The 27,176-nt window shown below is 37.7% G+C and overlaps 1 protein-coding gene across 1 annotated transcript in view; it reads left to right on the top strand.

The window, feature by feature from the left end:
• whd (carnitine O-palmitoyltransferase whd) overlaps positions 1–27,176 on the top strand; it is a 109,583-nt gene that overhangs the window by 23,983 nt on the left and 58,424 nt on the right. The gene's annotated exons all lie outside the window — the stretch shown is intronic.

Below are 27,176 nucleotides of genomic sequence, written 5' to 3'. Positions count from 1 at the left end.
GGCAGTGGATACCTGCTGATTTTTAGTACCTATTGATTAGTATATAACTCGTAGATAAAAGATGGATTCTTCAGTGGTGTTGAGTACTTGGCACTGATGAAGTCTGCAAGTAGTAGACGAAATACGCGTATCTGTCAAAAGATAAGCAATTATAACGGAATTTAAAGGAAATAAACCAACCCACTCAAAGCTCTTCGTAAAATTTTTATTTTATGGCCAAAATCTGAGTGGGACTGACTTGCGATTACATTTAACGTGAATGAGAAAAATAACCGCAAGTCAGTCACAATTCCATGACGATGCTGCATTAGTTTAGCTCAGTATTGAACAGTAGAAAGATACCATGGTCTCATAGAACGTTATTGAATGTTTCTGGATTTGTTCCGCTGGTTCCAAAGCAATGGCCGAAACATACTCCAGTGAGTATGGGTCTTCATCAGACCAGAGCTTTTTATAAATGAGCCAAACCCCCCATGCGATAAATCAATTCACATGAGAATTCAAAAATAAGATCAATAAGAGTCATGATGAGTGACCAGCACCATGTTGGCCGCACCCGGACATGTTCCGGGTATCCCCGGGGGAGTGGTAAAACCGTTTTTTTCCATCAAGCGATACATCAAATCACATGATAATTCAAAGCCATATCGATTGGCGGTTAAACTGAGTATCGTAACAACTATATTGGCCACATCCGGACATATTCCAGATATCATAGGGAAAGTGAGCAAAATCTGTCTTGACACAAATCTCATGATGCGATGTGTTGTCTAACATTTCTAACATATTTTTTTCTAATGGGACTGATTTGCGGTTACTTTTCGCTGTGGGACAATTTGACTTGGTATTTGTTTTTCATTTTCCTTGAACAAACCACCTTTTTTCAATAGCATATCTCAAAAAACATAGAAAGATATGATGCTAACTCAAAATTGATAAAAATGCAGATGGGACTGACTTGCGATTACCGGCAGTGATGTTCTCTGAACTTCACTAAACTATTAAATTTCCCTGAAGTTCTTTGAACTTGTGAAATTTCCAAAATATGTATGATGTTTCCTTACGTTCACTGGAGTTCGCTGGACTTTTCCGAAATTTCCGGGTTTTCGAATTTTAACAGAAGTTAATGAAACTGTTTTTAATTTATCGAAACTTACACAAAAGTCAGGACAGATGTTCCTGCAGCTAGTGTGGATCCGCAATAAAAATCTGGTACCATCCGGGAAAGTTGAAAAAAACTGGCGAGAGAAGATGAAATAATCATTCGAGCGAAGGTTGAAGAAGCTTCCAAGGTAAGGTGGAAGAAAACTCCAGGGAAAGTTGGATGAAACTTCAGGAAGTTTAAAAATGAATAAAAGCTTCCGGGAGTCAAATAATGTTAAAAAAATATTTCTCGATTCCCTAGGAGCTAAAGGAAAGAGCCATCTACTATTTCTCAATTGATGAGTAGCCAATTAAAAGGAGGAAATGAAAACATTAATCGAAAAGGTTTCAAGCATAAGGCATCTTTAGAGATGATTTTTTAGAATTTTGAAGGCTCAAAAAATATGAGGTATTCAAAAAGATACAAGTCTCTCACAAAAATTTTCTCCGAAATTCGAGCGAGGGCAGGCAATAATAATTTGGTTATTTAATAAAAAATCGGTATAAATCGGTATAAAATCTCAAAAATCGGTATTCTGAGGAACCTTATCTGTATATCGGTATCTAGCTCGGAAATCGGTATAAATACCGATAAATCGGTATATCTCGCAACACTGCGATTACTAGAGACGCGCAGACATAATCTGCTAAACAAGCAGCACGGTTTGTGAATGATTTTTCTTCAGTGTTAGTGAAGTGGCAACCACACTTTTTACGTTAGGAATTACTTTGGTCCATAAGTGAAAAAAGCCTTTTCGATAATGAAACTTATGAGAGATTATAACCTCCATGTGACCTGAAATAATGTTGGTTGAAAAGCTTGCATTAAGCTATCGACTAAACGCACTAAACGAAGCTCTCGAAACAATAATCTTGATTTACTTTCCTCGTTTGGTTCAGCGTTTGACGGTTCTTTTGGCTTCAGTATTTGAGCGTTTCATTCAGCATTTGGACATGTACTATGAATAATTTATTACATAATATATATTAGGGGAATTTACGTATTCTCGGCAACCAAAGCAGCAACCATCTCTATATAGCCTTTTTCTCTAAGGAACGCACACATATGCAGTATTGGTTTGTTTACAATCTTTTGCTGCCAGCTGCTGTAACAATTTCAGTCGAAAGAATTGTCAAAAACTGTTTTGAAACGCTTTTACAAAGCTCCATACTTCTCTAGCGAGAGCGACTATTGTGGACAATATCTTTTCATTCGGCAACCTTTATATTTGAGCTGCGTGTTAAACAGTTTGTGTTTTCATCGGCAACTCGAAATCAGCAGCATTTTGTAGTGCATGTATTTCATTTCAAGAAAACCCTACTAGATTGCTTTTTCTGAGTGTCAAATTGAAGCTGAAAGCCTAAAGTATTGTTTGAATGATTTCAGCGAAGTGTTTTCCTGGGAAAATCCAGTGAAATTTGCGTTTCAATTTGGGGTGCCGAAAATAGTCTGTCATGTCGAACCCATCGACAACCCTAAATATAGCCCACGGAGTTTTTACCACATTCCGGAATATCGAAAGATATCTAAAGCTGGTATTCATATAAAAAAAGTTAATAAATTTAATATTAAAAAATACATGTTTAAGATTTTAAATTGACAAAAATTGTAGAACATCAGCTTTTAGTAAAAATTTCAAACTTTTTTTTTTCACGCCACAATTTTCCGAAGTTTTGTGGAATTCTGAGAGGCCTGGATCTGCTCAGAAGAAGCAAGTTTGAAGTCTGTTTTGGCCATTTTAGAGTCTACAAGGCCATTTTGTGGTTTCTACGGAGATTTTTAGAATTCCTTTTTTTCAACTCAGGAATCCCCCGAAGAGCGCGGTAAGTGGTACCCCCCACTTTTTATCATTAGGTTTTCAAACAATTGAGCTGAATTTCTGTAGGTGGCTATTTTATGGTTGACACTAATAGCATACAAAAAAAACAGCTCGACTATTAGTCGAGAAATTGCGATTGATTGATTCTTGTTTATTAGTGAGAGAGACGTAGCGGTACGCGCACCTCTCTCTTCAGGGGATATCTGTGCATGAGTTATTAAATCGCGAAATATTGACCAGGAGAACCGTTAGAATTTTGAAATGGAAATTCAGTATCCACCCTGAACTTAGTTAATAAAAGAAGCCATCGTTATTTTTGTATAATTCATTGAAAAGCCATCCGACAACTATTAGAATAATAAAGCACATCATTTCGGGAAAATAGTAAACATGGCAGCCACCCTCCAGTTCGATTCATAGCCCTAAAATATGAGGCTGTGTTAAAAATGAATTAGAATACATTAGAACACTAAGTTCAGGGTGTCCATCCAACCGGGAAATCCGGGAAAAAAACGGGAATTCGGATTTACCGGAAAAACCTAAATTGCGCCGGGAAAGATCATATATACTCATCCCAAGTAACAATTTTGATTTTATATTAGTCTTGTAGGTCATAATTTGGTCTCGAAGAATCCTTTAAACCTTTAAACTTGTAATGTTACTTGGAATCATTCAACTATAAGCACATACATCATTGCATTCTCTTGCTTACAACTTTCATATTATTCTTTTCTTTCACTCGCAATCTGTTCGCGCCCGGATCAAGCTATGATTTTGTCGTTATTCCTACTACTATAGCTAAATTTATAGAATTTCATATGGTGTAATTTGAATGCATTGCTTGAATTATTTTGCTACAGTTTTCCGAGTGAAGTAGTTCTAGTATAAAGGCTGAGCGAGACATATCCTGTTACGAAGCTACTTCAAGATAGAGAAGCAGATGCATGCCGTCTCAAAGTCCTTGTAAACTCCGATCATGCTTGGCATGCGAATGTTCGACACCGGACATAGAGATAAATTAAACATTGATTTCTGCACTTTGTGCTAACCAGATACCAAGATAGGACATCTTTGAATTCCGAGGTTAGTATGTAGAACATAAAGATCTGAATCCATACCTCTCACTTCAAAATCATGAGTACAAATCTCACCCGGATAAAGCACGAATGATCCGAGAGTGTGAAAATTACTATAAATAAAAAAAATACTTTCCTTGAAATTTTGCTAAGCATTCTCAAATCATCCTCTTGGAATCCTGTAAAGTTTCTTTTAAGATTATTTCAAAAATAATCATTGGAATTTCCTTGCATGTCTCTTCTTAATTCCAATCCTCAATTGAGAATAACATATTTTGACCTTACTACATATTACATACTGCATTCTTAGGGTCAACAGTTAAGCGAAATAATAATCTATGCTTTACCATCTTTAACTCTTTCAATTAAACTGGGAAAACTAGGTTAGTCAACTGGAAAAACAAACTGAAAAAACAGGTTTTTAAATTCTTCAAGAGTGCATTTGTTTCAAGACCGTTATCTTCAAGAAAAATTAGGATATACATTTCTTTTTCCATTGTCTATGATCTCAAGATATCACAAATTTTCAGAGGTTTGGAAAAAATAATAAACTGTTGTTCCGATATCTCTTCGTCATCTTGAAAGATTACCAAGCCTAATATGCGCTAGAATTTTTTTCAAAGACCTGAATTTCGATAATTCTTCGAAGGCCGGAAGCTTTAGTATCGGCAAACATCGAAAATTCATGTAGTAGATTCTTCTGTTTTTCAGAAGTTCTTTTCCAAGCCCAGATTTTAGATAAATTCTATGTTTAAAATCATGAAATCTTTTCTATATTATAGAAACATTAAATTTTCTCGTACTGTGAACTTACATTTTAACATATCGTAAATTATTCTACGCCAGTACTAAGTACCAGCATTAAACAAAAAAAAATGTCCAATATCTCTAAAATGTATACCAGAATCTTACAACTTTTTTGAAGATCGATTTTTTTTTTTGAGAAAATTTTCCTCGTTCCAAAATAATGATAATTATTGATACGATCCAGAACACTTGTCTAGGTTCCAGAGATATGAAAATTTGTCTATGTTTGAAGTTTTACAGAAGTTTCTATATTCCAGATCTTTAAAATTGCTTGTCTTAAAATTGACAGATTTGTCCAAGACGGTGAAATTTTTTCTCTGCGTCTCAATTTTTTTCAACTTCAAGATTTCGTAATAAATTTCTATGTTCAATCTTTCACATGCCGAAATTCAACCAATTCCAATTGGAATCTAAATTCAGCTTATTCAACGGCTGGTTTCCAAAAAATCGTGGTAGAAAAATGAGTATGTACTGTGTGAGGAAATGGAGGTTACAAATTAACCTATTGATTATCCAATTAATACTGATTTTACGAGAACAAATTCATCCTCCAACCATTTGTTTTATTTTAAAGAATGCTTGTAAAATTCTCATTGAGGTTTGCGAATTTATAATATTTTTCAAAGCGGATCGCATTCAACGGCAGATTAGATCCATATCCTTAATATCTATCCGATCAATAAATGTCACTATTGGTCAATACTATTGTATAAAATACCCACTACCAGCCCTGCATATTGTAGAGGAATTGTGCTGACAAAATTGTATCATTATCTCTAAAGGGTTATTTTTGAACGCCTTTTTTGTTTAAGGTAGAGTTTTTTTTTTAATAACCGGGAATTGAAAAATGGAATTTGAATGGACACCCTGTAAGTTGAGAGCACGCAATCAGTTAATATGCGCTAAGCAATAAGCTTGAAATGCGAATGAGAAGAAGAAGAAGAAGGACCACACATTTTTACAGAAAGAGTTATATTATTGGGATAAATCGGCGAAATTGACCGATTTTTAGTGAGACTACAATATTATTTCTCTTGGGTCCCGTTCAAATATAACGAAAGGCGAAACATTTTATTTTTACAAAATTGGTAGTCTGTGGAAAATTGGCTCAAATAGATAATTCGTCGGTTTCATGAAATATTGCCACAATTCATAATATACTATTTTCCGTTAAATTGGTTAAAAGCTTGCAAAATTGTACGTGTACACGTAGATTGTATTGCCGAGATTGGCTGCGCTGACTTACTAGGTATACTGGAATTTTCATTTTTATTCATTCGTTTGGAGAAATTTCTACAAGCGTACGCTATACTCTCGTTTATTAGCTGAATCTCGGCATGTTTTTTACTGAGACCCAAAAAAATAAACTACCGAGCTACACTGCCCTAAAGCACTGCTCTTTAAAATTGCCATTCAAAATCAGAAATCGGCATTTAATAGGTTGTAGTTGCGAAGAAGTTGAATTGGGTCACTCTCGACGAAAATCCAAATTTCTCATTTTTCCCATTTTCCAGCAAAAATGATGTTCAGAACTGATTGTGCGATCATGTTTTTTTTTTTTTTTTTTTCCTCTGTTCGGGACATAAAACCACTGCGACCAGTAATTTGATCTATTGTAGTATATCCCGTGTCCTTAGTTTAGTGCATGTCGTATTACTCCATCACTATTGAGAAATGATGAAGTATTCGGTTTTGATACAGTTGTCATTCTTGCCTTCATCGCAAGGAATCGATTCTAACTGAAAGGTTCCGCTATTTATACCCTTCGGAGTTGGAACACCCTCCAAAGGCGCGCCCCTTTGTCAGTCGAAATTGGATTCCTTAACAACAAAAACAAGCTATGACACCGATAATGACCATGCATCAGAACCCTAGTCTTAACCACTTCAAACTAGGAAACAACGAATAGAAGATTAGGAATCACATAGGTGAAGACTAACTAACTCATTTTTTCCTTGTTTCAAGATCATCCTCGGTCCACGCAACCCGAGGACTTATCACTATCAACAAGGCATAAAAAGTAACAAGGACTAAGATGTGTTCCTTTGATTACTGTAAAATCCTGTTCCCCTAGTTTGAAGTAGTCAAGACTAGGAATCGGTGGTAGATCTTATATCCCGTAACGTACCACGAAAAGGTGATCTACCCACGTTACGTGCGATTATGTTGCTGGAAGGAGATTCTTTACTGCCCTGTAGATGCGTATAGGCGACTTAGTCTGTCGATCCACCCAATCCGTTTTTGGCCCTTCATACCGCGGCATGTTGTGGACAATCAGAGGTTATTAAGCTTGATCAAGACAAACAGAGCCCACTGCTATCGGACTTAGTTTCCGCCCTTAGTTTACAATGGGTGGTAGCTCAAGTAACAATTCAAGCTGAACAGTAAGAACAGAAGCTGATTAAGGGTGTACAAAGCTGCTGAACAGCAGGCTGAATATATAGTTGATTAGCAGTGCTTAAAGCGAATTGTATCCCCATAATTCAACCTCAATAAGTTAGCTGATCTAAAGATTGAACAAGACTTATTTAAGTTAACACTACTCCACAAATCAGCAAAGCGCTACAAATATGGTGATAGCTTGACAGAAGAATATGAATCTATTGCACACTCATTGCATTTCCGGCATTTTAGTTCTTCTAAATTCACTGCCTACCTTTCTAATCCCAAGCAGCGCCAGCAGTAGAGACAAGGAGCTTTTTAGGAATAGCTCCAGGTAGAAGTGGACTACGACAACGTCGGAAGTATTAACATTTGTACTCCTGTGTTTTGACTCAGTTGAAAATGAGAGGAATGTTTACTGTCTGCATTCGTTGTTTACAATTCTGCATTCAGGGTGGCCAGCAAACCGGGAATACCGGGAAATATCCGGGAATTTGAAAAGTAACCGGGAAAAACCTGGGAATTCGGTGAGAGAACCGGGAAAAATAAATTAACCATACCATAGGAATAAATTTTTACACCAGAATTTCAGAATAAACTATTAAAAAAAAGTAATCCTTTACCAAATGAATGTCTTACTCTATTTGCTGCATAATTTTCTTCAGTTTTCCGTCTTATTGTTCTTCCTTTTTCCTTTGGTTTGTTTTTTCCGTCGATCTTGTTTTCCGTGCTGAGCACCAATGCTACCGACGTGCCAGGAAGGCAGCTCCCACACCTGGACCCTACCTATCGACCCATCAACTCATGAACCGGGGACCAACGGCTTTACTTCCCATCCGAAGGAAGGCGTGATCAGAGATGTTATGCCTCAGAACATCCCGGCGGCGCCGACTGGGATTGAACCCAGGCCTGCTGGGGTGAGAGGTAATCACGCTTACCACTACACCACCGGCGCCGTTGTCTTATTGTTCTTAGAATTTATTCACTCAGCAATATTGCAAATTGATTTTTGTCGTTTCAATTTCAGATGTAAAGTGCTTGGTCATTAAAAGAAAATATTGAAGATACTGGACTTTAGAAACAAAAATTTGTAAAAACCGAAACTGAATTATTCTTTTACAGGGTTTAAATTTTTCGTTGTTTAAAATTCTCACGATATGAATTCCAGAATTAACTTGGAATTCTGCTCTAAATTATCTCGAAATTGTTCTGAAATAAGCCAGAAAACACCCCGCGTAATAATTACCGTTGAATTCTTTTTGGAATTTCCTTGCAATCAATTTTGTTGAAGTTCTGTGATGAATCGTTCGCATTAGGGTTGAAATTATTTTGCCAGAACACTCTTAGAACTCTGTTTCTTGTTGAATTCTGATCATAGTTCTCTCGGAATACTTCTTAAAATTCATCTGTCATTTTCCCCACGATCCCCATACAAATCTCCTCAGAATCACGTAGGAATTTTCCGCAAAGTTTTGTTTTTCACAACTCCTTTTAAATCTTCTAAAATTGCCTAACAATTTAATTTAGAACTGGCATTCTTCTCCACAGAAATTCCTCCAAATTCATCTAAAAATTTCTAAGGATTTCATGTCAGAATAATTCTGGTATTCTACTCAGAACTTCTCATTCGAAAGCTGTGTGGGAATCCTTCTCAATATTTGTTCGAAATCAACACTTTGAATTCTTTCAAATTTTACTAAAAACTCCAGGGTTTGTCCACTAGATTCTATAGATTGTTCTGTAATTTGTTATAACTCTTGAAATGCCCTTAGCGTGACAATTATGACTCCACGACTCATAAGTATGATATTCTTTTTTTCAAATCTGTGCTCTTGAAAATTTATCAAAATCTCACATTTTAATTATTTTTTCTCCAAATCTTGCATACGAAGTTTATTATTAATCACAGATTTTGAAAAAAAAAGTTCTAGTTAAAAGCCCCGCAATCTTGGGAATCTATTTAAATCACATTTATCCCTTCAGTAAATTTCTTTCAGCACGTTCTTAAAAATGCGTTCAATTTCGTTTTTTTTTGTTGTATATTAACAACCGGGAATTTTTTAAGATTTGAACCGGGAAAACCGGGAAAAAAACGGGAATTTTAAAATGAAAATTCACTGGCCACCCTGTGCATTGCTTAACTTAAATTTGATGTGCTTCAAGTAAATGATTATACTTTTTGCCACACATATGCTTAATCGTCCAGGAGGTATGGTTGACGCCTGTGAATCAGTAACTGCCGGTTCGAATTCCGAAATACAAAGGTAATTTTTAGATTTATAATAACAATATAAACATGAAAATCCAATTAGTCAACAAACATGATAAAAAAGTCCCATAAAAATATTAGATATGAAGCGGTATTCCATTATTTTTCTTTAAATAAAACTTAAAGGCTAAACAAGGGTTGGTTAAGACTGTTATGTAATGTCTTAAAAAACTTATAATTAATATTACTGTTAAGCTATCGGCTAATTAAAATCACCATATTCAGATGATTAAAAGCTGAACAAAGGTTAACGTGGTATGTATACAACAATTATTCAAACTAAGGCTGAATTATAATCGTTGAAACAACACTTGTTAAGCATCAAATTGTTACTTGGGAGACCACTATCATCATCATCATCTTTGCAGAACAATTAAGGAGAGACATACATACATACATACATACTCTCGATATTCACTCACTCTCAACTTCGTATTCTCGCGAGAATTTTCTTAAATTTATCCATATTTTTTATTTATTCCCATGTTCATTGATCTACGGTGACTTGAGTGTGAAACAATCGATAGAACTGTTTCCGCACTTCGGAGATATATGAGCAAATCGGCGATCCTCTTTTGCCCCTCACCATCCCTCATCAACGGATGAGCTTGGTAAAGGGAATGATCAACTCGATTCGTACCTTCCTCAAAATTGTCCTTTGCACGCTTTCTACTTTCTATATACAATATTCACATTGCCGTACTATAACAGAAACATCAACTCTATACTTTCATCTCCTCATCTATCGTATAAAATTTCCACTTTTAGCTTGATATTTGACGTTAAGCATCTCTAACTATGTAAATTGTTAAATTCACGCATGAAGTAGTAAAAACATGATTAGTTAAAATAATTTTCCATAGTCTTCAAGTTGCGTCGATTGTGTATATCTTACATACAAAACCTCAAGAGAATCTTACATCCTCTGATTATATACACACAGAAAATGGTTTGAAAATGTATACACAAATACCTGCACACAATCAACGGGTTTATCAAATACGTTAAGTTGAATCTGAAATCGCGCTAAGTTCACCATGATAATCACCCTCAACAACAACAACAAAAATCAAAACAACAAACATGCTAAACTTCCACGTAAGCTTCTTTCAAAACCCATCGAAACCGAACAGCTATATCTGCAGGCACGGATAGCGCAGAATTCCATTGAACATAAAACGGGTTTGCCGGTTGGACTTTGAACCGGGTTTATTTACGTCATTACCAACCATACCGGCCACGGGACCCTTCTTCGACGTAAGTAGGTATAGGTATCTACGCATACACAAACCGCGATGACAATCACCACCAGTCAGTAGCACTATGACAATGCCAATGCCCGCGCGAACTGTTATGGTGGATGTGTTTGCGTTCAAATACCACCAGCGCGAAATGGGTCTTCCGAATCGTTTTGCCATGTGGATGGAAATCAAAGACAAGCGACTCGAGTAAATGCGTCGTTCAAAAATAAACATTCATCACCCTGCCGATAGACGCAGATGGTGTTTAGAAGCCTGCAAAGATCACAAATGTGCCAATGCAATGCATATGTACCAACACAATCCTCCGAATTGAGGCAGTGTGTTCGGAAGAAAAAACGACGACGACCGACGATGATGGTTGATTGGTCATTAATTCTTTCCTGACCTAGTGGCATTCGAATGAATTTGCCTTGAAACCATGTTGTTTTGACTGGTTTGTAGCTTTCAATGCGTGCCACCTCTTTTGTAGAGTGATGAATTCAAAATGCATTTTACTTATAAAGATTATTTGAAACTGATGCACCGATACAAACATGTACGTCTGTCCAAGGAGTTAGATTATCTTATTTTTGAGTACCGTAGTTGGGGGTAACATAGCTCACAAAAATTGCAACTTCATGCCTCATGCACAATTTATTGCTTTTCTTAGACTTAATAAAATAATTTAATTTAATGAAGTATCTCATAGAGCATTTTATTTATGGTAGACGGACTAACCTAAAAATGTTCTAACTAAATTAGGTGTGTTCTAAATTTGCAAAAAAATTTAAGATAGAAAATCCCATATTTGAGCATAAGTAAACAAAAATATCAATGTATCTCTGTCTGATTCGAAATAGTGCTTGTTTATAGAATGTCGAGTTTTTAAAGACTTTCGGTTCCGTTAAGTTCGATTGTGTATCGATTTTTCCTCTATTCAAACTCAGGTTTGAAGTAAGTTCTGTCGGACTGTGCTGCGCAAATAGAACTGAATCAACTGTATAATTTTGTTGGCATGGAAAATCCACAGAGAGGTTTTAGCGATAGGCCCTAAATAGAAGCACTGGGCTCGAAAATATTCCGTTACCCTATCTTATCTGTGGCAGCGAAATGGTCCCGTCGACTTGAACCAATTCGACTATTTGTTCTAATTGGTCAATCATTCCGTTTACAAGAGTATGCCAACACGAGCCAGTTGAATCAGTCAGTTTTTGTACCCATTCGTTTAGCCTCTAGTCAGCATTATTCTGTAGCATTCTGTTTACTACAAATCAAGCCGCCCATCCAGCTCTTGTAACAGTGTAGGCGTATGTCAATTGTAGCAGCAAGCGCTTGATGCAGAACGTCATGCTAATATGTAAGTTGTTGTTCCTGCCCACTGGAACCGCGTAGAAATCTAATCCGTAACAGTAACCCACACATTTTGCTAGTATATGTATTTGCTTGTTTTGGTCAAGTCCAATTCCAACACCAAGATGTGGTTTTCATTCACATGGTGCAGGCAGACGTCACCTTATAGCACACTAGCTGGTTTATTTATACATCTTGTAGTATTCACTTCCCGCTACGCGATAGGATTTATTTTTCTTACAGCGGCCGGAGGAGATACGTAGATTGGTTTTTGCAATATAATTTTCCATTTGTTTTTAAATTGCTAAATACGACAAAACGAAACCGTTAAATGAAGGGCATATTGGGTCATTGGGGTGAGGCATGGCGAGTAGCCTATATTTCATGCAAAGATTCTTAATTACCGTGATGGCGTATTCACACAGTCTACAATTACAAACGCTTTCAGTTCTGGTAGGGAAGTATAAGGGGATTTTTAAAATAACTGGACAGGTTTGGGCCGTAGATTCTCAGAATGCTATGAACGAAATAAAAATTAAAAAAAATTGGGGTGTCAAATTTTTCGGGAAAACTTCAGTTGAAGTTTTCGGCATTCCCGACATCACGTACTTTAAAAATTCAGAACTCATAAACCAACCATCGAAGAACAAATGTTTAAAGTGAAATGATATGGAAATTATCTCAAAAGGCTGTATGAAATATAATCTGGAAAATGTTTCCCACGAAAATTTCCACGATGGAGGAAAATCACTAAGAAAAGTAGGGTAAACCAGGAATTTTCAAAGTACGTTCAACTAAAGTTTTCCGGGAAAATTGACGATCCTAATTTTTAAGAATTTTTGTTCCATTCATATCTAATCTAATCTAATCTAACACCAACGAAGCCAGTTATTGAAAGCATCCTGGAAAGTTATTGACATACCTCCATCTTCTTTTGACGTAGGACTACGTCTTTGATTTCTATATGGGGGTACACTTTGTGAAAACCGAAAATGGAACATGTAACAAATTAAGAAAGATTTTGAACGTTAATAACTCAGCTGCCCCTGGTTCAATTTCAATGATTTTATCACCAATCTATCAGAAATATGGCTACGCATTGATAACAATGCTTTCGAATAATGATTTTCAACAAGAAACTATTGAAAAACTTGTAAATGTCCAGCATTGTCCAAAAGCGTCGAATTAACTAACAAACCCACCAATTACCTACATGCATATGCTGCTTCCCCAGCACAGTCGTCAGAGAGTTGTAAGTAGACGAAACAAGTCGAAGTGGCATTCGCCTCCGATCCTCGGGCGCGTGCGAATAGGGAGGATGGAAATGCGTAATATTTTGCACACTCATCGCCATAATCAGAACCACACGCTCTCAACGTCGTCGTCGGTCGTCGAAATTAGTAGCAGCAGTAGCAGTGCTTTCGGCGTGTGGCGTTGAAAATTGTTCTCCAGTAACAACGAAAGACTGCCTGCAAGCAGTGAGCTGCAGAGCCTACATAAGCAACCATCAAAGGAGGAAGAAGCTGCACCGCTATGCTATGGATTGGAATCAGTAGCTCGTCGTGCTCAGCTCAGCATTACTCAACCATCACTACAAAACGGTCCTTTTCAGGACCACCATAAATTTGTTAAGAGTATTATTTGGACATTTGTCAAGGTCATCAGTTCCCGCAAGCAGCTAGCTATCAAGGCTCAACCTGGTCTCTATAGAAGGTGTGGAATTGTAGGCCCGAATGTATTGGTGAGATTAATCATCGTCCGACCATTTTCCAGAACACGCTGGTAGGAAGTGTTAAAAATCCATATAGAGTTTGAGAGAAGTGGAAATAATTCGCTTTGGGTGTATATTCAGTCCCCAGAAAGCCAATAAAATCAAATTTGTGAGAAAATGAGCTCTTACGAGTTCAATCTCTAGAAGTCCCTGCTTGTTTACATATTCTGCACAAACGATACTTTCCGCCCCACCCCATTCATATAATTTGGAAGGAAATCCTGTAAGGGGTGAATTGAATACACTTTAATACCAAAATGCACAAAACTTAAAATTCATAAATAACAAAAAATTCAAAATACACCTTTTAAAGTCGGGTAGATGAATCGAAAATACTCAAGTTGACAGTCCCTTGGATTCTCTTCATCAACTTTCTCTTTGAAATAAATACTACAAATTTGATACGCTTACAAATAATAAACGGAAAGCGTTAAGATAATTCAGTACCAACATTTCAAAGGGCCGTAATTGCTTTTGTAAACAATGACTTAATTAACCAGAACGTTATAACAAAATTATATCACGATTATATCAACTTCTGTTGTACATAATAACCGTTGATATAATCTTGTTTTAAGAGCTCTGTGGTGAAATGAGGAATAAAAAATCATCATGGTATTTGACATAAAATTGTTACATAATTTGTTAGAATAAAAATTAAAACAACATTTCAACTAAGTTTGTTAGCATTAGTAGCACGAAAAATTAAACGGTTTGTTTTATTTTAATTTTTGTTTTGTTTTAACCTTAAGCCGGTTGTAGAATTTAAATTTATTTAAGGGCTATGGAAAAGTTTTTCACATGGAATTGAGTTAATAGGGTTAATGTCCCTATTGTCAGTCTAAGTGTTCCTAATATTGGGCCCATAAATAAATTTCGACGGTAAGCATTTTTTGATAATGATAAACTAAAAATCAAACATATTCATTTGTATTGTCCAGATGATGCATTGTTCTACGAAAAATTTAAGAGCGGGAGATATTTATTAGATCCATAGGTCACAGTTAGTGCTTTTTCTTCTATTTTTTACTGCATTCTCTTCTGATTGGGATGCTAAGAATTAAATAAATTATTACATTCAACTCTCCTTTACTCGATCTCTCCTTGACTTGATTCTCCCTAACTCGATGGAAATCCAGGAGGGAAATAAGGCCTATTTCGCAAGTCGAATCAAACTACCTAGCCCAAAGCGACTAAGCTACTATATATTGATTCCGTAATACCTGAAAATATTACGGTGGTGAACTAGCATTATAAAATTGAAATTGTCACTGCAAGACGCTTCTGATCTATAGGCTGCGCAATAATAGTGTGAACCAATTATATATTCGCTCATGAACGGAATCCAAAAACATAAATTTTCAGTTCAGTTGCGTTCTTTGAATTTTGGCGTGCACCTTTTCAAATAAATATTTTGCAATTTGTGAAAAACAATATGTTTTTGATGATATACAAATTACAATGATCAATGGAAAATTGCAACACTAACCGTCGAACATTAGCAATCAAAACTAACCTCGAATATATCTTTAATTTGCAATGGTGTGGGAGACAGATCTCAACGCATAACCAAACAAAATGTGCAACTAACACTGTATTATAATTCAAATAGTGCATATGCAATCAATGAATCGCTTTCATCTTATTTTTGTTTTGTTACATATAGGGGAAATGTCTCTAATGTTGGCCTATGGATCTAAGATTGGGCCCATCGCTAAAAATCTGCTATTTATCAATTTTATCCAGATGAACGCGTTATTGGGACTTTACTTATGGATATTTTTGGTTGCTATTGAAAATTTAGTCGATTGCTGAATTTAGGTATGGGCCCAAATTAGGGACACTTGGGTCGACATTACTTGCATTTCCCCTACTTAAATTAATTACTTTCATAGAGCTAAGTTTAATGCTTATGCTACTTAATAATCAGAAAAAATAAAATTTCTTTTTAGCGAGTGCAATGTAAACGGCAATATTTGAGAATTATAACAAACTTTGTTACAAATATATTTAGCCGTTTACGTCAGTGCAGAAAGAGTGCAGAGAGTGAGAGGTGTTGGGAACACACGATTTATTTTTAACTCAGTTGCCGGCGCTAGCGAACTAGGAAGGCTCTGCCTGGCATACACAAAAGGTTAGCTTGCATCTACTCCTTCGTCAACAGTAGATATAGACTAGATGGTAAAGGCACCAGATTTTCCACTAGCCAAGATTGATAAACGTCTGGGTTCGAATCCCTGTGGCAGCTATATAGACGCTTTTTGTGTCTGTGAAGCAGGCTAAGAGGAAAGAGAGTGAAGGGGTGCTGTGTTGGGGGGGGGGGAGCAGATGGTTTTTTTTTAAATATTTTAACAACAATCTAAAAATAGAAAACACTCAAAAATATGTTACCCAAAAACCGTGTTGAAAAGTCCAGTTCATACCCTTTTTAGTTTTTACCCTAATGGGTTATTTTGTAACAAGGTGTGTTAAAAATATGATATAACCCTAACAATAGTTGTTATATTCTTGATAGTACGTAGAAGATTTCTTGTTATATTTTTTGTTATTTTAACTACAAACGGTACATGTTTTATAACAGACCATGTTACGAATAATTTTATACCTCAGTAACACAGTGTGTATTATTTCTGATACTTCCTTCTGGTCGGGAAGCCATCAATTTCTCGCGAATGAAATCTTACCTCCCAAAATTACAAAGCTAGCTGGTGGAGGTCTCCTCTACCTGCTGGTGTCATTATTTTTCATGAGTGAGCTTTTATTCGCGATAAATCGACGGCTAAAGCCATTGTTTACAAATGCAATTACGCCCTTTGAAATATTGGCACTGAATTGATGATGGATCAATTAAAAGAACTAAATGTTCACATTTGTTCCGTCCACTAGCGGTCCTACGTCAAGCTTCCGTTCGTGCCCCTAGGCACAGACCCTTCTACTTTTTTGTTTTCATTATATTTTTGATATATATTTCACATCGAAGTTGCGTCACACATACCAAAACAGCCAGGCCTATTGTGCAGCATTTAAGGGGTAAGATGATTAAAAAAACATCTGGCCTCGATGCTTCAGAATCCAAAAAAAATATGAAACGTGGACATCTCGTATCGTACGTTCCGTTTTTGGTAATTATATAATTGGTTGGTCGTTGGAAGCATCTAAGCTAGAAAGGTTTAGTGATGCTCCATTTTCCGCATGAGCACTAACTCTTGTCCTAGCCTTTTATGGCTTATAAGACCATTACTCGCTTTCTGAAAAGAGAAGAGGGAAAGGTAAAGGATTATTTATACTCTATAAATAATATTTTTGATTTGAAATATACAATACAAAAATTCATAACGGAGGTGGTCACTACCCGAGTCTTGGCACTATTAACAAGGCATACAAAGTAACAAGGGTTAAAATGTGTTCCTTTGATTACTGAAACATCTAGTTCCCCTAGTTTGAAGTTTTTAGGACTAGGGCTCGTTGATAGATCTTATACCAGTAACGCACCACGAAAAGGTGATCTACCAGCGTTACTGGTTTGAAAAGATAAAAATGGACAAAAAGGAACGAACTCACCAAGTTTAGCCAATTCAACCTAAAGGCAGCTTGACATGTGTTGACGTAGAAGTCCAAATTGTAGACGGTCCGCTTGACGAAGACCAACATGAACAAGGTTTGTGGTAGAGCTTGCACGAGAGTCTTCCCTCGATTTGAGACAAAAGATGTCCCGATGTAGTCAATATTTGATGTACATTGGCAAGTCTTTTCGTGGCCAGTAGCCAGGTTCAGCGCTGCCTCTCAACGATGAGACGAATTATGGGACGTCGAGTGCCCCATGTTGGTTCTACTTGGCTTCAGAACAGCTTGACAATGGCAAATAACAGGGACGTAGAACTGCATAGAATGAGATGCAGCTCTCAATCATAAACTCTACCTGTGCAGTCTTGTAAGCGGTCACCGTAATCGACACATTTTCTGTGATAATCGACTGCTTTTGCTTCCGACACTTGCAAAACAAGCTATCAAATTACAGTAAAAAAAACTAAAATGTCATATGACAGGCTCTGTCATACCGTATGCGTGATAAGGTTTGCACCATTGAGCAATGCCAAAATTAAAAAAATTCTCAAAAATTTCGTTTTCGAGTTTTTTTATTTATTTAAAGGGGGGATGTTTCTCAGTGTCTTAAACTATGTTAATCGTCGATCGAGTTTCCACTTGCTGCAATTACGGCCTCCACACGCTTCCGGAATGCACGGCAGGTTCTAATAATGTAGTCTGGATCCATTTCTCTCCAGGTACGGGTCAATGTTTGTCTGAGGCTAGCTGTACTCGGGTGGCGTTTAGAACAGGCCTTGGCCTTCATGACGCGTCATATTGAGTAATCCAGCGGATTAAGATTGGGGCTGGATGGCGGCCACATATCCTTCGCCCAGAACGGAAAATATTCCTGCAACCACTTCTGAGTGCGGTTCGAGGTGTGGCACGGAACCCCATTTTGTTGAAATACAACATTTGGCTTTGGACCGTACTGTTCTTTGATCCACGCAAGAACATACTTACTTAAAATCCCGATGTAGACCTCCATGTTGACCTTGTCGTCTTCTGGAATGAACACCGGGTCCTTTTTTTTTGACATCGGAAGCCACCAATCCAAACACCATAACGCTAGCAGGATGCTTGGTCAGATACACGTTCTTGTGCTCGTCGGCCACGTCTTTTGCCGGAAGAGAACTAGTATACCGGTCGGTTCTGGAATTTGACACGGGATCGACGGTAAACATGCTCTCGTCGGTAAACAGGATTTCCGGATTTTTTCGCTTAATGAAGTTCAAGATTTTCTTGCATCGTTCGACTCGTAGCTCCCGGATGTGGTTGGTAATCATGTGAGTTTTTTTCCGTGCCCTCGACTTCGCCCCGCAATCTTCCTTTACGATCTTCCGTGCCGTAAAGTCACTGATCCCGTGTTCCTTTGCCATTTTCCTTATTGAACGTACTGGATTCACCCGAATCTTCCTTTTGATAGCAACGATAACCCTCGGAACCCGAGCTGACCTCGGACGACCTGTGGCCACCTTCGCGGATAGTTGTCCTTTCTTTTCTCGGTCTAAAACCATTTTGACGGTCCACCGGGACACTCCCACGGCGATTTAAATGTCTTTTTGCGACATTTGCGCGTGGGACAAATCACGAATACGCTGCCACTTCGTCATGGTGCAACTGTCAAACTAATGCCGTTTTAGTTTGAAGCGAACCCTCACCTGGGTTGCAACCTAAGAGCTGATAGTTTGAACGCCAGTTACCAACCTAGGTTCGCCACCAAGCCACCTGAAGAACGACTAGGATCGAACCCGAATTTTTTTCGAAATTCATCAGTTTCACGCATACATTCAAAACTTAAGGTATCGTGAAATGTCATAAAGGTTAACAACAAAGAATCAGTCAGACAGCCTAGAGATTAATGTTCGTTTTTTGTAATTTGCATAGAATATTGAGCATAGATGAAATATGCAATCCTCATACCTATTCTGTTACTGGGTGGTCGGAAAAAAGGATCCCCAGATATCCAGAATCACCGGGAAAACTGTCAATTACTGAAAGTCGTCCTAGAAATACACGATTTTTTTATTAATTACATAAAATCTTGAGCGTAGCTATAACATGCAATCCTCAGACCGATTATGTTACTGGGTGGCCAGAAAATGGTTCTATGAATAATATCCCGAATCACCGCAAGTCTTATCAATTTTTAAATATGGTACGAGACAAACGCGGTTTTGTTAAACTGCACACAATTTTGAGCAAAGATGAAATCTAGACTAACATTTGAAAAGGGCGTAACTCCAGAATGTAAACAAACCATATTTTGCCACATATAGAGAGAACAGTTCACAAACTACTCGATAAACACGAAAAAGTAGAAGAAAATATCACTTCAAATCATCTCCGACTTCGGCAATTCTGTTCATTTTGATTTATCTATGACGTAAGAGATTCGCGGAATCCCAGAGCATTATCGTTCCATGATTGCTCCGTCCATTTTCGCTGCAAAGTTTGGCCGAATTGATTCCGCAAGATCGTTCTTCACAGATGGATCACTAATAGAGGCGTCCGCTGGTTTTGGTATTTATAACGAATTTCATAGCGCCTCTCGAATGCTTCATGCTCCTTGTTCCGTATATGTTCCTGACCTGGCGGCAATACATTATACGCTAGAAACGATCGTCTCACTTGCACCAGATCATTATTTTATTTTTACGGATAGTCTCAGTTCTGTCGAGGCTATTCGCTCTATGATGCCGGTAAAGCACTCCTCGTATTTTCTCATGAAAATACGAGAGCTTCTAAGTGCTTTATCTTTAAGATCTTTTGTCATCACCTTTGCATGGGTCCCATCTCATTGCTCGATTGCGGGCAATGAGAAAGCGGACTCACTTGCAAAGGTGGGCGCTATGGAAGGCGATATCTACGATCGACAGATCGCCTTCACCGAATTTTTCTTCATTTATCGTCAACGGTCGCTCGCCAGCTGGCAACATACATTGAGTGAAGGGTGTTTGGGACGATGGCTATATTCGATCATACCTAAGGTGTCGAAGATTCCTTGGTTCAAAGGGTTGGATGTGGGTTGAGACTTCATTCGTGTGATTTCTCGCGTCATGTCCAATCACTGTTCGTTAAACGCTCACTTGTTCCGTGTTGGGCTGGGGGACAGCAATCTCTGCGAATGTGGACAATGTTACCAGGACGCAGATCACACTATTTGGTCTTGTGCTGAACATCGTGGAGTCAGATCTGAGCTAAATGATTTCCTTCGGGCTCGAGGTAGACAACCTAATGTTCCAGTTCGTGATGTTTTGGCTGGACGCGATCTGGAGTTTATGAAGCTCATTTATGTTTTCTTGAAGAGTATTAACCTTAGATTGTAAGTTTGATTACCCTTGTGTTTAGTTTGTATTTTGGTTGTGTGTGTGTGTGTGTGTGTGTGTGTGTGTTTTTTTTTTTTTTTGTGTTTTTCTTGCAATAATAGTGTAATTACAGTGCTGATATTAAGTTGAATAGGAATAAGTTCATGTTTTAGGAATAATGAAATATTTGTATGGTAAATAATATTTCAAACCCCTTCTCCCTATCCCCATCCATGAAACTGTAAATCTCCACTAACCTCGAGACGACCGCGAGGACTCGGTTCAATTCCTTTAACTTTAGATTTTAACTTTAGATTTAATATATTAATAATGTATAACACAAATGATAATTTGGCTCTGTAAAGTTTATTCGATTGAGCCTGTACAAATAAATTAATTTACAAAAAAAAATAAGAACCACCTAGTTACCAAGTTGTAGGAAAATAATCTCAACATTATATGTGAAAGTTTGTTCCAAGATAGCGCAAGTTGAAATCAATGGAATTGAAGTTTCATAACATAAAATCATGTCGGAAACTTAAGTCTTAGGTTCAAATTTCCTGAGTAACATTTTTGGTTTATTTTTGGAGGATTCTGTAGGCCAAGATTTAGGCTTGTAAAGTTGCTTAAAATCTCGATAAAACTTATAATGTTGCATGGGTGAGGACTAATACTGGGCCACATTGCGTATTTCGAAACGAAAAACTTTTTCATACAAGCGTTCTAATCTAATCTCTAATCTAATACAAACGCAGCCAGTACGAGAAAGCATCCTGGAAAATGATTAGGTTAGATGAGGTCTAATCATTTTTCTTGTCTAATTGATGTTTACAGCATATCTGAGATATGATATAAACATCAATACGGCCAGGCCTACTGCGTTGTATTTGCCGCAAAGATGATTCTTGGAAATGAATGGGAACATTTCTTAAATCTACAGGGGTGGAAGGATGCGTGGACATACCGTACCAAACGCTCCGAATTACTATGTGTAGTTGTGTGTAATGTGTAAATATTTGAACAATGTTGAAGAATAAAAAAATAATGCAATGGAAGGATTTTACCGAATTTTTTCCTATGTAGGTAATGATTCTTTTGCGCTTAAAAGTTTCATTGGATGCATCCGCTTCTTGTTTATCATGGGGTTTGGGATGCAGTTCCTCGTCATTGCTCGTGGTTATGTTTAAAGGGTGTCCACGATGAAATTGCCACACACAAAATTGATTCGCAAAATTCGAGTTTTCATCCGATTGCCATCAAATTTTCAGGGATTGAGAAATAACTATTAAACTTCATTTTACCATTTTACTCGTATTTTATTTACAGTCCATACGCAAATGCCCGCACCTTGCCTTAACCCCGGCCATAAGATTCTGCACAACCTGTGAATCAACCGTTTTTGCATGTAAACCCATACTTTCTTCAGTTCCTCGACTGTCTTCACTACCTTAGGTCGTTTAAGAAGGTGCTGCTTCATAATCGCCCAGTACTTCTCGATGGGGCGGAGCTCCGGAGTGTTGGGAGGGTTGAACATTTTCGGCACGAAATTGACCTTATTGTCCGCATACCACTTCAGCACGTCCTTGGAGTAGTGGCATGAGGCCAAATCCGGCCAGAAGATTGTTGGGACGTTGTGGGCCTTCAGGAGAGGAAGCAGCCGCTTCTGGAGGCACTCTTTTATGTACACCTGTCCGTTCATCGTGTCCTGGGTCACGAAAGGTGCACTCCGCTTCCCGCACGTGCAGATGGCTTGCCAAACCAGGAATTTCTTCGCAAATTTGGACATCTTCTGAGTGCGGACATGCTCCGGAACGCTGAACTTATCCTTGGCCGTGAAAAACAGGTTGCCGGGGATCTGTTTGAAGTCGGCCTTCACATATGTTTCGTCGTCCATGATGCAGCATTCAACTTTCGTCAGCATGTTGAGGTACAACTTCCTGGCACGGGTTTTGGCGGACTTGTTCTGCTTCTCGGCGCGATTAGGGGCCTTTTGTACCTTGAACGTTCGAAGCCCAGCCTTAGTTTTGGCCTTCTGGACAAAACTTCGGCTTAGGTGCAGCTTCTTAGCCACATCCCTAACGGAGGCGTTCGGATTTCGGTTGAAGGCCCCAACTACGCGGTTGTGATTTTTGGTGTTGTACGGAATACTTTTTCCCTCACTTCTGGGCTTCCGATCGGTGGTCAACCGTTCCTCGAACCGCTTAATCACTCGCGACACCGTGGAATTCGCGATTCCCAACGTTTTAGCGATGGAACGATGCGAGAGATCCTTGTTCGCGTGATGAATGCGCAAGATTTTATCACGCACGAGCTGTTCTTTCGACTCCATTTCCGCGAGTTTTGATCACAGGACTTTAAAACTTGCAGGATGTAAATAATGCACTACGAACTAAATCCACCCAAATTTTCATTAAATTCTACCCAACGGTTAAAAAGTTAGAGCAATTTCATAGTGTGGCAATTTCATCGTGGACACCCTTTAGTGATGTGATGAAGATCATTTCTTTCACTAGAAACTACTACTCTTGGCTGAACCGCCAGCCTTGCATCGAGCTGAAACCGCAAGCAAGGAAATCAATTGCCTCCTGGCTCGAATCCTTCGTTGTGAGTGGTTCCAATAGATACGCGCCCATTTTGCCTTTCAGGCAGCAGCACTTTTCAGGAAAAAAAAAAATACAAGCGTTCGTACAAAAAGTCTTTCGTTTCGAGATTCGCAATGTGACCCCTGATTCCTCACTTTCGACTGCAAAAAGTTATTTGCTCAATTGAGACAGATATAGGTTGACATGGACACAAATTAGATTATATCAAGATACCCAAAATGACGTTCTAATCTGAGATTCCTAGTTTTGAAAAATGTTGTTCTTTGTTACTGTAATTTGACGACCTTTTGATGTGTTATAGAGTTTATCAAGTTTTAGTATAATCATCTCAAAATCGCCTAATTTCAAGTTACCTAGTTGTAGCATTAAGGGGAAGTTTACCGGCCCGAAAATAAAAATTTAGTTTTGGCACGTTTTTATTTTTCTAAAAATATTGGGAAAAATTATCAAAAATCCAAGAAAATCAGTTTCTTCCTAAGATTCTTGACAAAAATTACATGTAATCATATTTTTTCATTCTTATCATGAAACAAATTGGACTCTCAGCAAATCTTTATACCATGATGACTTAAAAAAATATTGTTTTTACTTGAATTTTCCTTAGAAAATTAGAAAAAATGTGTATTTTTTTTAAATTTTTGATATTTTTTCCAGTATTTTTAGAAAAGTCAAAAAGTAATTATTTTTTTCGGAGCGATGAACTTCCCCTTAAGGGGACGAATTATGTCATTGAAAAAAATCGTCCAATGTAACATGGCCGAAGCACAACTATTTAAAACGTCCTATGTGATTTTTTTTCATACTGTTGCTCGCTCGGTTGCACGTTATTCAAAATAAAAGTGTGATTTTACCATCCCTACTGATTTTTCACCGTTATTATTCACGGCAAAAAATGTTTGCTAAACGTATTAAAACCGTTTAAAAAATAATTTGTCGGACTTCAACTTAGTTCTTCTCAATATGGCGGAAATGTAACATTGGTCCTTTTGAAAAAGTACTCGAGATTTCGTCAAACGCAGCAGACAGATGTGATATAGATGTGATAGCATCAACTTGTTGGCTGTTTTCAAGCCCACGAATTACAAAAGACATGTATTGCTCGAGATTTGTTGCAGTGGACCTCTTCCATGTTGTTCGGTTGCAACGTAACTGGAACAAGTGTGTTCAAAATAATCCAATACTATCAGCTCAAAAAGTTCTGAAACTGTGCACAAAGCTGCAATACCTCGATAGTTGATTACTGACTGCTTATCGTCTTTCTTGAAGACAGGAAAAACGGAAAACTCGCGTCTCTTTTCAAAAGAACCTAAATAACAAATGTAAACAAATCGAGTTAAGCGATACAAACTGTTGCTCTTCTATCATTGTATGTGATACATAAACATCCATCCAAATTTACTTTCATTTATTTAAGATAATCATAGGTAAAAAAATGTCCAATGTACAGTTTGAAATGATGTGTACTTGATTGTTACTTCGGTCATTCGGACCTGCCTAACATGATTGGTGCTCATTTTCTAAAGGTCAATCTAAAGTTAGGGAATCTAGTATCAAGTAGAACAAAACGTCCAATGTAACATTCATTGATTATGTACTTGAGAAAAATCGTCTAATGTAACATGTCCGATACATTAGACGATTTTTCTCAATTACATAATCAATGAGTGTCAAAACGTCTTATGTGGTTTTTTCTATGTTGTAGCATAAAATTCAAAGTAAAATTGTGATTTTACCGTTTCTACTGAATTTTCAACGTTCTTATTCACTGACTACATTAAAAATATTGTTTCTAAACAGTTAAAATAATAATCTGTCAAACTTCAACTTCGATTTTCTCAAAATGGTGGATATGTTACATTGGTCTATTTGAAAAGTGACGCAATGATTCATCCAACCATCAAGGAAGATTCCTGAATTTAACGAGAGGTTGAAGATAGATGCGACTGGTGCGCTCAGGACTCCTATACTTTTTTTTTATTATAGTCACTTTAACACTCTTGGGTCATTCGTGACTTGTCCGGGGGTGAGATTTGAACTGGTGACTTTGGCGTGAGAGGTAAGGATGTTAACCACTACGCCGGGGTCGCCCCCTAGGACTCCTATACAGTTTTGACGTAGGACTACGTCTGTGATTTCTATATGGGGGTACACTTTATGAAAACCAAAAATGGAACATGTAACAAAATTATGAAAGATTTCTACCGTCAATAACTCAGCTGCTCATAGATCAATTTCAATAATTTTATCACCAATCGATCAGATATATTTCTACGCATCTGTTACATTTAAGACTTTATCATTTTTCAAAATGTCACTATCGAAAATTGCACGAATGTGCAACTGTTGCTTTGATAGTTGAAATCATCACCGATTGCCTGCTAAAAGCGATTTCCCTAACACAGATTTCAAAGTTAAATTCCATCCGGTCGCACCAAACGGTGTTTATTCAATCACCCACAGCCCACATAAGCAGCCATAGAATAAGGATGAAGCCGCACCGCTATGTATCGGAATCAGTAGCTCTTCGTGAGTCGCTGTGGGCCATCTATGCCAAGCGCGTCACCCGCATTCCAAACAACATACAGCCCATCAGCCTCATCTGTGTTTAACACACTAATAGCTCACCATTACTCAACCATCACGACAAAACGGTTCTTTTCAGGATCACCATACATTTGTAAAAGAGTATTTTTGGACATTTGCCAAGGTCATCAATCGGATGTCAGTTCCCATATCAAGATAGAGCTGTAATTAGGGCGTAACAGCTTTTGTAAACAATGACTTCTTTCGATGATGTCTTGTTAGTCAAGGCTCACCCACGCAAATCAACATCACCATCAGGTAGGGTAAGACTTCCTCTACTCGACCGTAATGTTGGTTTGCGTGGGCGTGCCTTGAATTCCTAAAAATCACCGAAAGAAGTCATTGTTTACAAAAGCTGTTATGCCTAATTCCAGCTCTATCTAGATATGTTTAAATCTAACATACCATGTACTTTAAGGCAACATTGGGGGTGCGATTTTAAAAACCAAAGTTGGTCGTGGCATGAAACTGAAACTGATTTTGATCCAGAAATGATGGATTTTAATTCTTAATACGCCAATCGATAGGAATTTTTGCTACTAATCTGTTGAAATTAAAACTATCATTTTTCAAAATGCCACTATTGAAAATTTATCGGATGTGCAACTGTTCCTATGATAATTTAAACTTTCACCGATTGCCTGTGAAAATCTATTTCCCTAAAACAGATTTCAAAGTTGAATTCCTTCTGGTCTCACCAAACGGTGTATATTCAATCACCGCGTGGTGAGTGGTGGTGTTCTCCAGTACACAACGAAAGGCTGCCTGCAAGCAGCGAGCTGCAGCCCACATGAGCATCCATATAAAGAGTAAGAAGCCGCACCTCTATTGATCGGAATCAATAGCGGTGCGGCTTCGTGAGTTGCTGTGGTCCATCTATGTCAAACGCGTCATACTAAAGAGTATAAACTGAGATTCCTATTCCTACATAAAACACAAGCTCCGGCTGCAGTTAACAAATAAGATTTATTATATAAGACCACGTAGTCCTACGTCACCATTGCGTATAACCCCATAGGGCTGTCCCTTGTAGTTTTTAATCACCACAGAAGGAATTCCATCAGGCTTAATGCTGGAAGAATTTTGCAAGCAAAGACCTGCCCTTCGGACGTCATCTCTCGATAAAGGTGGATGAGATTCAACAGTTGAACGTCCGAGAACCTCACTTGCAGCGTTTGAAACGTGTTCGTCAGAAAGCTCCTCGTTGACGAGAACACTGCAGAAATGTGACCTGAATA

This window comes from Ochlerotatus camptorhynchus, unplaced genomic scaffold (genome assembly GCF_037179485.1).
Source record: "Ochlerotatus camptorhynchus isolate MF236.1 unplaced genomic scaffold, CSIRO-AGI_Acam_v1.1 ptg000432l, whole genome shotgun sequence".
Lineage (NCBI taxonomy): Eukaryota > Metazoa > Arthropoda > Insecta > Diptera > Culicidae > Ochlerotatus > Ochlerotatus camptorhynchus.
This window is presented reverse-complemented; position numbering and strand designations above follow the sequence as displayed.